Source organism: Tamandua tetradactyla, chromosome 4, assembly GCF_023851605.1.
Source record: "Tamandua tetradactyla isolate mTamTet1 chromosome 4, mTamTet1.pri, whole genome shotgun sequence".
Taxonomy (NCBI): domain Eukaryota; kingdom Metazoa; phylum Chordata; class Mammalia; order Pilosa; family Myrmecophagidae; genus Tamandua; species Tamandua tetradactyla.
Window position 1 is genome coordinate 153055387 of NC_135330.1, and position 13595 is coordinate 153068981.

Sequence of the window (13595 nt, forward strand, 5' to 3'; positions counted from 1 at the left end):
ATTATTTATGTCCTCTTAAATTTATTGAGAGTTGTTGAAGGGATAATTCAGCATTGGAAGCACTTCATTTTCTCCTTCCTTAGCTCACCCAGGAGCTAGAACAAAATGCACACTCTTCTTTTTTTTTTACGTGGGCAGGCACTGGGAATCGAACCCGGGTCCTCGGGCTTGGCAGGCAAGCATTCTTACCTGCTGAGCTACCGTGGCCCACCCAAAATATACACTCTTAATCACCAAAGGTCTAGATTACTGTAAATATTAATAGATTTTGATGGGTGGTTCTTGATGCCCTCCCTAGGATGAACTGGCAAGCCCTGCATATCAGAGTCATAATTTATCTTGACTGTAACTGGACTTATGAAGTGCCGTTTGTCAAATATTTTCTTTGTATCTCTTCCACAGCTTGCTAAACATACAATTAGCTATTTTGATACAAGCCTAATGAGAAAGACTCCATATAACATCTTGTGACTTGAGTCCCATCTAGGCATACATTTTTCTCCATAATCAGTTCTCAGTTCAGAGAGATGTTTCATTCTCCCAATAGGAGTGTAACTCCCAACACCGCTGGTTGGAATATGCTCTGGGAGTACCAACAAATGCCTCCCTATAGCATATATATACTTCCTGAAAGTTATTTGTCATTTAAGTCATTCTCTTGCTGTTAACTATTGGTACGTGACTTTGTTGTACCAATAACTTTTATGGTTCTAACTATTGCAAATAGAAGCAGAGAATGCTCATTTAAGTCTCTAAACTACAGTCATTATAAAGCTGTAATGTTTAATAAAACTTAGAAGAAGCATCCATACTGCCCTTCTCTCACTTCCACGGCCTATCACCAACAGCCTTCCTTCCACTGTGGGAGTAACTGTACCCCACTTCACGCAATCAGGCTCAATTGCATCCAGACTCCAGGAAGGTCTTCCAGTCCATGGTGACCCCTAAACGGTTCAGACTATCCAAATTTTAATTCAAAATGGTTTTAGGTTTCCCTAAGAGCAATAAATAAGAACTTGACTTATATATGTATGCTTAAACTATACATCAGAATTAATGAAACCGAGGAGAAAACCGCAAGAACAAGTTGTATTTTCTACCATAGAAGTAATTGTTGCATAGCTTCACTAAGTTTAGCATTCATATGAAATGGGCAATCCCTTCCACATAAATATTTAATAAATAATTGAGGGCAATTTATATTTAAGAACTCTGTCGAGATAATATTTTAAACTCAACATCCAGAATACAATGTACCTTTATTTACAAGTCTAATCAGATATATTTGGATTCATTTCTGTGACTAAGGGCCCTTTCTGAGCAGTCTTCTAATTAAAATTTGCTTTGGGCTTCTTTCTATGCTTCTTTGAACTGAGATCTGGAAAACCAGTATTCCTTTTTCCTACTCAGTTGATCCTTTAACAGAAATGTCTAGGGTGGTGTGAAGGTGGCTCAGTAGCAGAATTCTCATCTGCCATACTGAAGACCTGCTCATGCAAAAACAAAAACAAACAAACAAAAAAATAGCACAGCTCTACATTTCTTTTGGTTGGGCAATGTTGGCTCAGTGGCAGAATTCTTGCCTACCATGCCAGATACCTGGGTTGGATACTCAGTACCTTCCCATGCTAAATAAATAAATAAATAAATAAGTAAAGTCCATCTTCCTTGAAAAGTAGATTGGTGAACAATGGTGTATACTTATGAATGAATGTTATGCTGCTACAAAAAGAAATTAAGTTGTGAGGCATGTAATGATGTGATTGAATGTGTGGGACACTTAGAGAGGCAAAATAAGCCAGAAACAAAAGAACAATTACGGTATGGGTCCATTAGAAAATGCTTGTAAGAAAATAGGGGCCTAGATTGTAAGCTTTTATAGCAGACAGATTTAGTCTGTGTTGGTAATTATTATTTCTGGATTTCAAAAGGCTGTAATATATATATAACTTGATATTTTGAGATAAGAGTGAAGCCAATCAGGTTGGGGTTAAAGTAATTTAGAACACAGGGATATGGAAGACATTGTATTTTAGAAATGCACATACTCTTTGAAACCAAGGGAAGATAGGTTTATTTGGTTTGGAACTGAAATTTTCTGTAGCACATTATCTAATTCAACCTGTCTTTATAGCTCATAGAACAATTGAAACACAGGGAACCCAGAATAAGAATGAGGGCCTTTAATCCTGTATAGCTTAAAGTAATGCCTGGATATATCCCAGAGTATATTAAGCAGATAATCAAAAAGTATTAGCAAAATCCCTCAAGGGATAGAGGGAAAAAAATATGGAACTATTAAACGTCAGTGTCAGGGAATCCCCTGATACTGTGTCAAACTTTAGGGACACCCAAATCAATAGACCATGCCCTTGATCTTGAGGTTTACTCTTGTGAAGCTTATGTAGGTAGTGGATAAGCTTAGCCTGCATATAGGTATGCCTAAGATTTACTACTGGAGAACCTGTTTTGTTGCTCAGATGTAGCCTCACTCTAAGCTCAACTCTGCAAGTGACATTATTGCCCTTCCCCCTACATGGGACATGACATTCAGAGATGAAAGTCTCCCTGGCAGTATGGGAGATGATTCCCAGGGATGAGTCTGGCCTTGGCACTGTGGGACCAACAATTCTATCCTGACCAACTAATAAGAGAAGAGAAGTGTAACTAATAAAATATCAGTGGCAGAGAGAGTTCTAATAGACTTGAGAGACTACTCTGGAGGTTGCTCTTATGCAAACTTCAGTTAGACCTTGCTACCTGTTATAACCTGCCAAATCCCAACCAGGACCATTTCAGCCAATCCTAAAGAACACCTAGGACAATATTTAAGATGCTACAAAGGTTTTATACACTAGAGTAACTTTCCAGAAACCTGCAACCTCCAGATGGGTCCCTGGACCAGATAAGTCCTGAAACTTAGCGTGCTCAGCCTCTCCAGAACATCAGATATTTCCATTTTCCTACTGCATATTATTGACAGGCCCTTCCAACATGAAAAATATAGAAGGGCCATAGTCCAAACACCACTGAAGAGAAGGATAGAAAGAGCAAAGGTGATTGCAGCATTATACAGAAGATAGAATTTACCATATGAATATGAATGCTGAATCATTAAATTTATATCACTTTTAGGCTCTAGTATCTTAGAGCAGCTAGAAGTAAAAACCTGAAGTTGTGGAATTGTAACCCATGTCAAACTTTGAAATATCTTCTACAACTAATTGTGGGGCTGTGCTTTGAAATTTATGCTTTTTTTTTTTTGCGTATATGTTATTTTTCTCAAAAAAAGAAGGAAAAAAAGTTGGTTGTGATGATACAAAAATATTTATGCCTTCTAGCCTCCTACATTCTGGAGTAGCTAGAAGGAAAAATCTGAGAGGATGGTATGGTAGCCCATGACAAACTCTGGGATCTCTCCTGTAACTACTTGTTGAAGAGCGCTTTGAAAACTATTGCTTTTTTATTTCTTTGCTTTGTATTTGTGCTATATTATACAATTTAAAATGTTACAAAAATGTCCATCTTCTTCTGTGCTCTGCCTTATGGGATGAAATATTTTAGTTTGGCAGAAATAATTTTAAATATAAAATAAAAGGTATTTTTCCTAATGAGCTGTTAGCTGTGTGGATCAGCAAATGCAATCAAACCTACCTCTATTTAATTATTCCTTATAGGGTGCATATCCAAGCTTTCTGAGCCATTTGGAGCTGGGGAAAATGAGTCTTTGTGACAGTTATAGGTTCAGTGCATATAGCCAGCAATGGAATATGTTTGTGTTTGAGGTGATATCCAACCTCATATATTAATATTGGCAAATCTACACATCAAATACAATCCCTTGACACTATTTTAATTTCAGGGTAAATAATATTATTAGTTATATTTATGAAATTTATTGCTGTAAATATAAAAATGCATACAAATTTTAATGAATTCTGCATAAAATATTTACAATCTAATACATATCAAACTTTTTTTTACAGTTTAAAAATCACATTTAATACAATTTGAATTAAACAAAAGCAGGATCTCTATCTTTTTGTATTGCTTGTGTATTAGTTTGTTAATGCCGCCAGAACGCAATATACCAGAAATGGAATGGCTTTTAAAAAGTGAATTTATATTAAGTTAAAAGTTTACAATTATAAGGCCATAAAAATGTCCAAACTACAGCATCCAGAGAAAGATACCTGCACTCAAGAAAAACTGATGCTGTCTGGAACACCTCTGTCATCTGGGAAGGCATAGGGTTGGCATCTGCTATTCCCTTGCTCCTGGGCACCATTGCTTTCAGCCTCTGTTGCCTGTTAGGGTTCCTCACTTGGCTTCTTCAGAGCTCAGTTTCATCTCTTGGCTTCCCTTGGGTCTCTTCAGGTTTTGGATTGCTTAGCATCTCATGGGAAGTCACACGGCCACATCTGTTGAGCTTTGCATTTCCAAAATCTGGTATTGTGTTGGCTCCATCAGCTCTGTCCTCCAAGGACCTGAATCTGAGATTTCTCCAAAATGTTCCCCCTTTAAAGGATGCTAGTAAATTGCTCAAGACCCACCTAGAATGACTGGAGACACATCTCTAGCTAATCAAAAGGCCACACCCACAATTCAGTTGTGTCATATCTCCATGGAAACAATCTAATCAAAGTTTCACACCCTAAACAATTGGTCTGGCACCACAAGATTGGGTCAGGATTAAAACATGGCTTTTCTGGGGCAAATGATCGTTTTAAACTGACACAGCCTCTTTAGTCCTGTGGGAAGCAGAGAACAAGTCATGATTAGCCATTTAAGGATTTTATTAGAGTAAAGGCCTAAGAGGTCCTGTGAGAAGAAATGGGCACAAAGCTGGTAAGGCTGGCAGATCCATCACACTGCCACACAAGTCTGAAGGACAGCAGGGGAGAATGTGGCTGAAAGAGTTCTCAACAGTCTCATAGTCTAAGAAAAGTTCAGCCAAATTTGGCTGCCAGAGTGGTCCTGTGTCTTTCAAGAGGAGATCAGCCCTTGTAGCCTTTCTGTTCTCAGTCACTGGCTTGACACAGTGGGTGAAAAGCAGCTGGGTTCTGTGGTCAACTATGCTGCCATCCTCGTGACCATCAGAGTCCAGAACTTGTGCGGCACAGATCTACTTCTGCACACGGGTTCAGGGAGCAGCTCTCCCATGGTACTTTGGGGCCTTTTTCTCAAAGGGGAATCTCACAAGTCAGAGGTTGCTACAATGTACAACATCCCCCATTAATGGACTTAATCTGGAAGCTACAAAGCTTTTCATTCTTAGAAGGGTCTGATCCCTTGACACTCACACCCTTCTCAGTCCAGGGTTGCTGCACGTGTTCATTCACTTTTACAATGTGGCAAGGGTACACTAAGGGGCCTGGAGATACCCAAGTGGATCGCCTGGGTTCCACATATTTTTCCTTGCCCGACTGCATGAGAACAGCCACTTCTCTTCATACTACTTAGTATCAGTTACCTCTAGAGTGCCTTGTTGGAAGATAGAAGCTGAAATTAAACAGGACCCTTGCTGTGTCCCCACTCTGATGCTTTGCTGTTTCAAATGTGAAGACTGTGCACCACCATGCGGTAATCCCAACAGTGGCTGAAACTCTGTGTGCAGCAGTGGCAAACCAATATCTGAAATAAATGTTTATCATTCTGAAGAAAAGCTTCTAGCCCTTCCAGAAGCCCACTCTGGATCCTCCAAGAGGCAGATGTTAAAGTTAGATTTAATGGAATTAAATGTGCAAGGATTTTATAAGGGGAAATGTCTGTAAGTCTCATGCCAGTGAAAGAAGTAGGTAAGCAAGTTTGGTGGAAGTTTTATGGACAGCAGTCAATCTAATAAAGTTCATCAAGGTGATGGGGAGTTCTTGAATAAAAAATGGCATAAGAAAAGTACTCTCCCATGAAAGGGCTTGGCTTTATATCCATATTACACTCAGTTACAGGTAGAAAGGAGTATGCGGAAAGCATGGCTTTGAAACAAACATGGAATACATTTCTGAGTATATCAGCTAGGGCTGCTGGTCAATTATGCTTTCTCTAGTTGGAGATCTGCCACATAGTCTCATTACTGCTGTACTACCCATTTTATTCATTAATTGAATTGTGTTTTTAGTTAAACTTATTTTAATGTTATTTAATAAATATTTTGTTAATGTTTAATAAATAACAAAACTGATTTAATTGAATTTGTTACAAAGGTGTATTTGAACTTTTATAATTGCTTTTAGAACCTATTTATGAATTACAAAAGACAGCCACATTTTATTTTATAACAACTTATTATTCTTCTTTTAAAAATAACTTATCCATTAGCTATACATCTTCTATTGCCAGAAGTGGTTTTTAAACCTTATTTTCTTCTTTCCAAAAAACCAGTCCATTCCCACAGAGCGATAAATTTCTATCATTAATGCTGTTCTAATTAACAGTTGTAAAAAGTATGTGTTTTACTTGGAATATAAGCTCTGCATATGTGAACTATATATTATCATGGCAGGTAATCAATACAGGGCAAGGAGCGTAACATTCACACAGATAATATTTTAATATCTCATATTTCAATATTCAGTATTTTACAATGACAAGGGAGGCTATATTTTGAGAACTAAACCATTAGATTTATTATGACAACTTACATGAACCACCAGACCCTATTTTATACAAATGCTGCCAAATTTCAATATAAAAACTGATTGGACACATTATTTGAATGGAATAACCTTTGAACTTACATTTGGAGATGTTCTGATCACTATGTTCTCCCTAAGTTGTGAATAGTTTAAGGGAACACACATACTGTGTATATCACTTTTCTTTCATAAGGTGTGTTTGATTTATTTTATATTTTCCTAATAGAAAACAAAAATATCATGTTTAAGTTAAAGTTCCTTGCTTGTGTGTATATATATGACTGCATAAAGAGAAAATTTTGCTTATTGAAAAAACATTTTAATACAAACTAAGAATACATTTTGCAAATGAAGTATCTACATATATACCTATGTATTATATTTTATTTCTTGGGAATATTTCCAGGAAAAACTTAAGTGTATAATTTTTAATGCATAAGAATTAATCATCCTTAACTGAAAAATTGCTCTGCATCATTAGTATGTAACACAATACCCTCAAATTTCACTAGATGGTGCTATGAAATAAATATAATACATTTTATGTTAGAAATGGTTAGTTCATTTTAATGAACTATCTCTTTTTATTATAATTTTGTTATATTATTGAATATAAAACAGGAAACTGGTATTTCCAATGGCATTTATAGACCTCATTTATGGTGAGAAATAATTGGCACAAGTGATGAGAAAGCAAAATAAAAAAGCACAGAATTCTTCCTCCTAACACAACTGCTGGACTGTTTAATGGTGTGTGAAATCTTATCAAATTTGTTATGGCTCACATCCACCTTACAGTGTCATCATGTCTTTCCTTTGATGGCTAATTAGGTTATAATTCATACATTTCATATAAATCTTTTCTAGAACATGCAGAAATTATTGATATACACTAATTGACCATACAGAATGGTTCTCACGAACCATAAAGAATGCAGTCACTTGATTTTAAATTGTGCATCACAGGTGTTATCAGGCAGAATTTATTGAGTTCTCTGTCAGAAAGGACAAATGAGAATCTTTGGAAATGATACTTATCCAAAGTAGATATTATATATATATATATACATATATTTATATATGTATAATTATAATAAAATTCATTACTTCCTACACATAATTACATCTATTTAAAGCCTATGTCACCAAGTGACTATTTTTGATAAATCAAAATTAGAAAAGTTTTAGGATCCTAGTTAACATGACATTACATCATAGTATGTTTATTTAGCCAATATTTAGTCAAAATTTAGTCAATATTTAGACACTGTTATTTACAGGGCTGCAATGTTTCCTAAAAATCAAGGCAGATATTGACTTAGAGTGGCTGAAGAAGAAAATCAGATCTCTTGACTCAAAGAGGATCATGACTTGTTTTTTCCTTACGGTTTAGTTACAGAAACATTTTTTTGAACACTACAGAAAGAAAAAAAATGGCTTTGTTCTTCATTCTGCTATTTTATTCTGAATCACTGACCATAAACCTCACTTCCCTCCTTTACCAAGAAGTCCCTACTGTCCCTGGGCCTGCCAACCACCTTCAACTTGCCTATTATCCTTTTTTTTTTATGTTTCACACAGAATTAACTGCAGGTGGTCCTATTTGGGGGCAGTTCTCAAGTCACATCAATTTCATGTTTGCATTTCTTTATTCCCACTAGTTGTTTTTGTGCATAGGACACTTTTTTCTTAGATGATCCCATGACTATGTCCTTTTAAGTCAAATCTCAACTCACATGTCAATTTCTTATTAAAATCTTCCATGACTCCCCAAAACAAAGTAATCCTGCAAGCCCCTCAATGTAACTCTACCACATCATCCAGTTTTATACTACTGAAAGCACTTACAGTTATCCAGAATTATTTGAAGCATTTATATATTTGCTGTTTATTAATTTGCCAAGTCCCACAGAATGTACGACTGAAAAAGGAGGGTCCTTTAGTGTATTGTCTGACGACTTGTTTTCAGCACCTGCGTGCAGTGGTTTGAAGCTGTACATACCCTAGACAAACATGTTCTTATTTCTAATCAACTCCTGCGACTGGATTGTATCCAGTCACGTTTATGTAGTAGTTTTACTGTACTGCAGGTTAACATGTTTATAGGTGTGTGTGTGTGTGTGTGTGTGTGTGTGTGTGTGTGTGTGTGCATGTGTGCTGGAGAAAAGAGAGAGTGACAGAGAAAGAGAAGAGAGAAGAGAAGAAAGACCCATTCTTATTTTTTTAATATAAGCATATGACACTATAAATCTGTTTTTAAGCCCTGAGCTTAGTTGCATTCCTACTTAAACCCCTTGTAAGTAGGACATTTTATGAGGCTGCTTCAGTTAAGGTGTGATCACCTCGATCTGAAGGATCTTAATCCTCTAACTAGAGTCCTTTATATGAAAATTCAATTCAGACAGAGAGGGAGAAAGCCAGGGGAGCAAGAAACTGAAAGGAAGGAAACCCAGAGAAGGGAGAGACCAGCAGACGCTGCCACATGATCACCCTGTGGCAGAGGAGTGAAGGATCACCAGCACCTGGTCTTTGGGAAGGAATCATTGCTTCTATAATGCCTTGATGTGTACATTTTCCTGGCCTGAACTGTGAGTGAATAAATTCCCATTATTTATGCCAGCCTGTCTTGTACTATTACTTTGAGCAGCATAGGAAATGAAAACACCTCAGTATATGAAAAATTGAATAAACAATTGTCCATGAAAGAATAAACATATTAGTTGAAACCAAAGGAACTTGCCATCTATATTTTAACCTTGTCAGTTGGGATCAAATGATGAACTGTTTTTGAAAAGTGTGTTTGTGTCCAAATGTGTATGTGCAGTATTATTTTTTCAAGGAGTCTTTTGGGATATTTTGTTTTCTGTTATTGGTACCAGGAGATTGAACAGCTCCTTCACATCCAGTCAAGTTGATATAGTAGTCTTACTGTACTGCAAGTCACCGTGTTTACATGTGTGTGTGTCTGTGCATGTATGTGTTCTGGTGAAAAGAGAGAGAGAGGAGAGGGGAGGGGAGGAGAGGGGAAGGAAGGGGAGAGGAGAGGAGAGACCCATTCTTATTTTTTAATATAAGCATTTAATGCTACAAATCTCTTTTTAAACTCTGAACTTAGCTGCATTCCAAAATTTTTAATATGTTGAAATTTCATTTTTATTCAGTTAAAATATTTTCTCATTTCCCCCTGAGTCTTTCTCTTGGACCCAAGATTTATTTAGAAATATATTATTTAATTTCCAAATATTTGAAATTATTCATGTATCATTATTACTGATTTTCACATGATTAAATCAATATTCTCACTTTATTTTACCCAAATAAATGATGAATTTGGAAGTATATGGAAAAAAGAATAATTTCCTTCTTTCTGTGGGGCTTAGAATTTATAACCGGTGAGGCTGGAAGATTCTGTTCTTATTGATAATAATAGTATTGATACTACAAGCTCTCCTGGCAAAGTCAGGATATACTGTGAGCAGAAATGCAATGTCAAACCATTAATTTCTGTTTCAGGAATTAAAGAGAGTATATCCCTATATACCATATAGACATTAAAAGATAAGTAAAATCTACGGGAAATTGCATGATCATATATTTGACTACATAAATGAAATAGGTCTCAAAATAATAATCTAAGGTTACACCTTAGGAAAATAGAGAAAAAAGGACATTAAGCCTAATGCAAGCAGAATAAAGGAAATAACAAAAATGAGATTAGAAATTATTAAATTGGAAACAGAACAAGGTAAAAGCAGTGAAATAAATCTTGGTTCTTCAAAAAAAAAGTAATAAAAATTCTAGCAAACTGACCACACACACACACACACATATACACACACAACAAACTACCCAAATCAGGAATTAAAGAGGGTATATCCTGAAAACCATACGGACATTAAAAAGATAAGTAAAAATTATGGGAAACTGCATGACCATTTATTTGACTACATAGATGAAATACAGCAAATCCCTTAAAGCTACAAACTAATAAAACTCACTCAGGAATAAATAAATAACCTGAAAACTCAACATCTATTATTGAATTCTTAGTTAAAATCTTCCAAGGAAGAAAATTTTATGCACAGAAGTATTACATAAAAAGAAATAATGCCAGTTTTGACTGTGGGGAGTTCTGGGAAGATGGAGGAATAGGATAGGTCGAATTTACCCCTGTTCCAAGGAACAGCTAGAGAAGTGATAGAAAAACCACCAGGAGAGTGACTCCAGCATGTAAGTGACCTGGGAGAGTCTTCTACACCACTTAGGGAGGCACTGATTGAAAAAGCAGAAAAATTGAGACACAGAGAACTGGAGACTTTCCAGCTAGTGCAAACAGCCTAATGAGCCCCTTTTCAAATGGAAGCCCAGAGCCCTCAGGACTGCCTGGACAGGGAGACGGGGACAAGGAAGCAAACAAAGTTGCATTACTTGAAAGCACTACCTCACATGCACCACCCCGCCCCATGACCCGCGATTCCCCCCACACCCCATGCACCTGAACCTGTCACCCAGCCCTGACAGTGCTCCCACTCTGACCCCCCTTCCCATCGCATCCCTGCCCCCCACCCCCACCCCATGCATACACACAAGCCTGTCCCAGTCTGACACATCTTTACTGCACAAGCTCACAGTATCACCTTGCCCATACCAAGAGACTCTTCCCTGTCCAGCCCCTAAACCCTTACCTTCCCCTCCTTGACTTATTGCAGGCAGTCACCTGCACATCCAACCTTCAAGAGTTCACCTTCTAACCCAGGCCATATCCACACCCAGCCCATACAGTCACTCAACTCCACCCGCCCCCCCTGTACTCTGCATAGACACACATCAGTATTCACCCTCCAAATGCATGCACATGCACATACACACTCACATCATGTCCCCTCAGCTCTGGGAAAGTGCTCACCTGCTTATCTGGGCTACACCTCCCCCCAGCCCACACAGGTACAATTCCTCCCAGCTGCCACTGAGCTCTGAGCACATGTACACCAGGGCCCTGACCTCCAGACCAGCACACACCAGGGCCTTGCCCCCAAGACACACATTGGCATAGCCATATCCCCACCACAGGCTACCCATGTATCCATGCAGTGACCTCTTGACCCCTGCACCCCACCAACCCCTCCCTGCACCCACGCACACCCTTGCCCCACCCTATGACACAAGTGCCCTTTTCCCACCACTGGCAGGTGCTCTTGTGCAAAACTGTGCCACATATCTTCTGTGCTGCAGAAGTGAGCAAAGCTACCCCCACCAGCACCTGCGTACCTGTGCCAGGTTCCACCCACCTGTCATCACCCAGCCCTGACACACATCCTGCAACTTCCATGACCTGAGCCCTGCCACTACACACTCACACATTTGCATCCTAGCTCCCCTGGACCCCTCTCTCAGTGAAACACACCCATACCCTGTCCTGCCTGTGCTCCAACTTCTGTGCCCTGTACCTCAGATCCTGACTTCCACGACCCACATGCTCCCACGACCCACATCCTACCCATGTACCAACCCCAGCACATGTGCTCAGACCCCCATATACCTCTCACCACACCCTACCTCTGTGTCCCCCACATCTTACCCTGCTCCTGCACTACATGGCCTGACTGAGCACCTCGCCCACATGACCCCCACACCACACTGCCACAATCACGTGATCCATAGCTCACACTCATAGGCACCGGGGTAGCATCCCAAACTCGTGCATATACCCACAACACAACCCATCACCACACTGTTGTGCCCTTCCCCACACCCTGCATCCTGCTCCACAACCATCCCACAAATACAAAGCTTTAGTCTACTGAAGGAAATCAACTTCCAAAGTAACCATATCAAGATACTTACATGCCACAACAGCAAAGAAGAACACTAACCATATGAAGATGCAGATACAGCCCAGACTAATGACCAAGAGACACAGATTTTGGAACAAGCAATCAAAGATGTTCATATAACTCGACTAAATAGCATCGCTAAGGTGGCTAATGACATAAAAGAGATCAAGAAGTCACTGGAAGAGCATAAAGAGGAATTTGAAAGAATAAATATAAAAATAGCAGCTATCACAGAGAGTAAAGATGCTGTAGACCAAATAAAAAACATACTAGAGACACATAACAGTAGATTTGAAGAGGGAGAAGAAAGAATAAGTGAACTTTTGAACATGCAAGAGAGCAAATGACGAAATGGTGGAAAAATTTGAATTGGGTCTCAGGAAATTATGAACAAAACAAAGTACAAAATATAAGAATCATCACTTTCCCAGAAAGAGAAGAGAAGAGTAAAGGGCTAGGAAGATTAGTGGAGGATATAATAGGGGAAAACTTCCCAACCTTTATAAAATACATAAATATGTGAATCAAGCCCAATTAACTCCAATTAGAATGAATACAAATATGCCTTCCCCAAGACACATGCTAATTTGTCTTCAAATGTTGAAGAGAAGCAGAAAGTCTTGAAAGTGGCAAGAGAAGAAAAAACTACTTACATACAATGAATACCACATAAGACTGAGTTTGGACTACTGAACTGCCATTATGGAGGTGAGAAGGCAGTGGTATGAAATATTTAAGATCCCCAAATAAAAAGACTTCCAGCCAAGAATTCTGTACCCAACCAAATTGTCCTTCAAAATGGAGGGAGAGATTAAAATTTTCATAGACAAATAAAGGCTAAGAGAGTAGGTCAAAAAGAGACTGGGTCTACAAAAAATACTAGAGGGAATTCTCCTGGCTGAAAAAAAAAAAAAAAAAAAAAAACAGGAGAGGGAGGTCTGGAGGAGGGCATGGAATTGAAGAGTACCAATAAGGGAACTTAGAGGATAAAAAGAGAGAGACTGATAAATAAAATCCACAGGATAAGATGGTGGATTCAAGAAATGCCTTTAAGTAATAACTTTGAATGTTAAAAGACTAAACTTACCAATTAAAAGATACAGATTGGAAGAATGTAGTAAGAAAT

General features: G+C 38.2%; 1 long non-coding RNA gene across 7 annotated transcripts in view; it reads left to right on the top strand.

Moving 5' to 3' along the window:
• LOC143679448 (uncharacterized) overlaps positions 1-13595 on the top strand; it is a 206903-nt gene that overhangs the window by 63012 nt on the left and 130296 nt on the right. Inside the window, exon 3 of one of the 7 annotated variants that reach the window (XR_013173776.1) lies at positions 9037-9251. The exons of the other annotated variants lie outside the window; for them this stretch is intronic. This is a non-coding gene — a long non-coding RNA (uncharacterized LOC143679448). Of the gene's footprint in view, positions 1-9036; positions 9252-13595 lie in introns of those variants that run through there. 7 annotated transcript variants of the gene reach the window in all.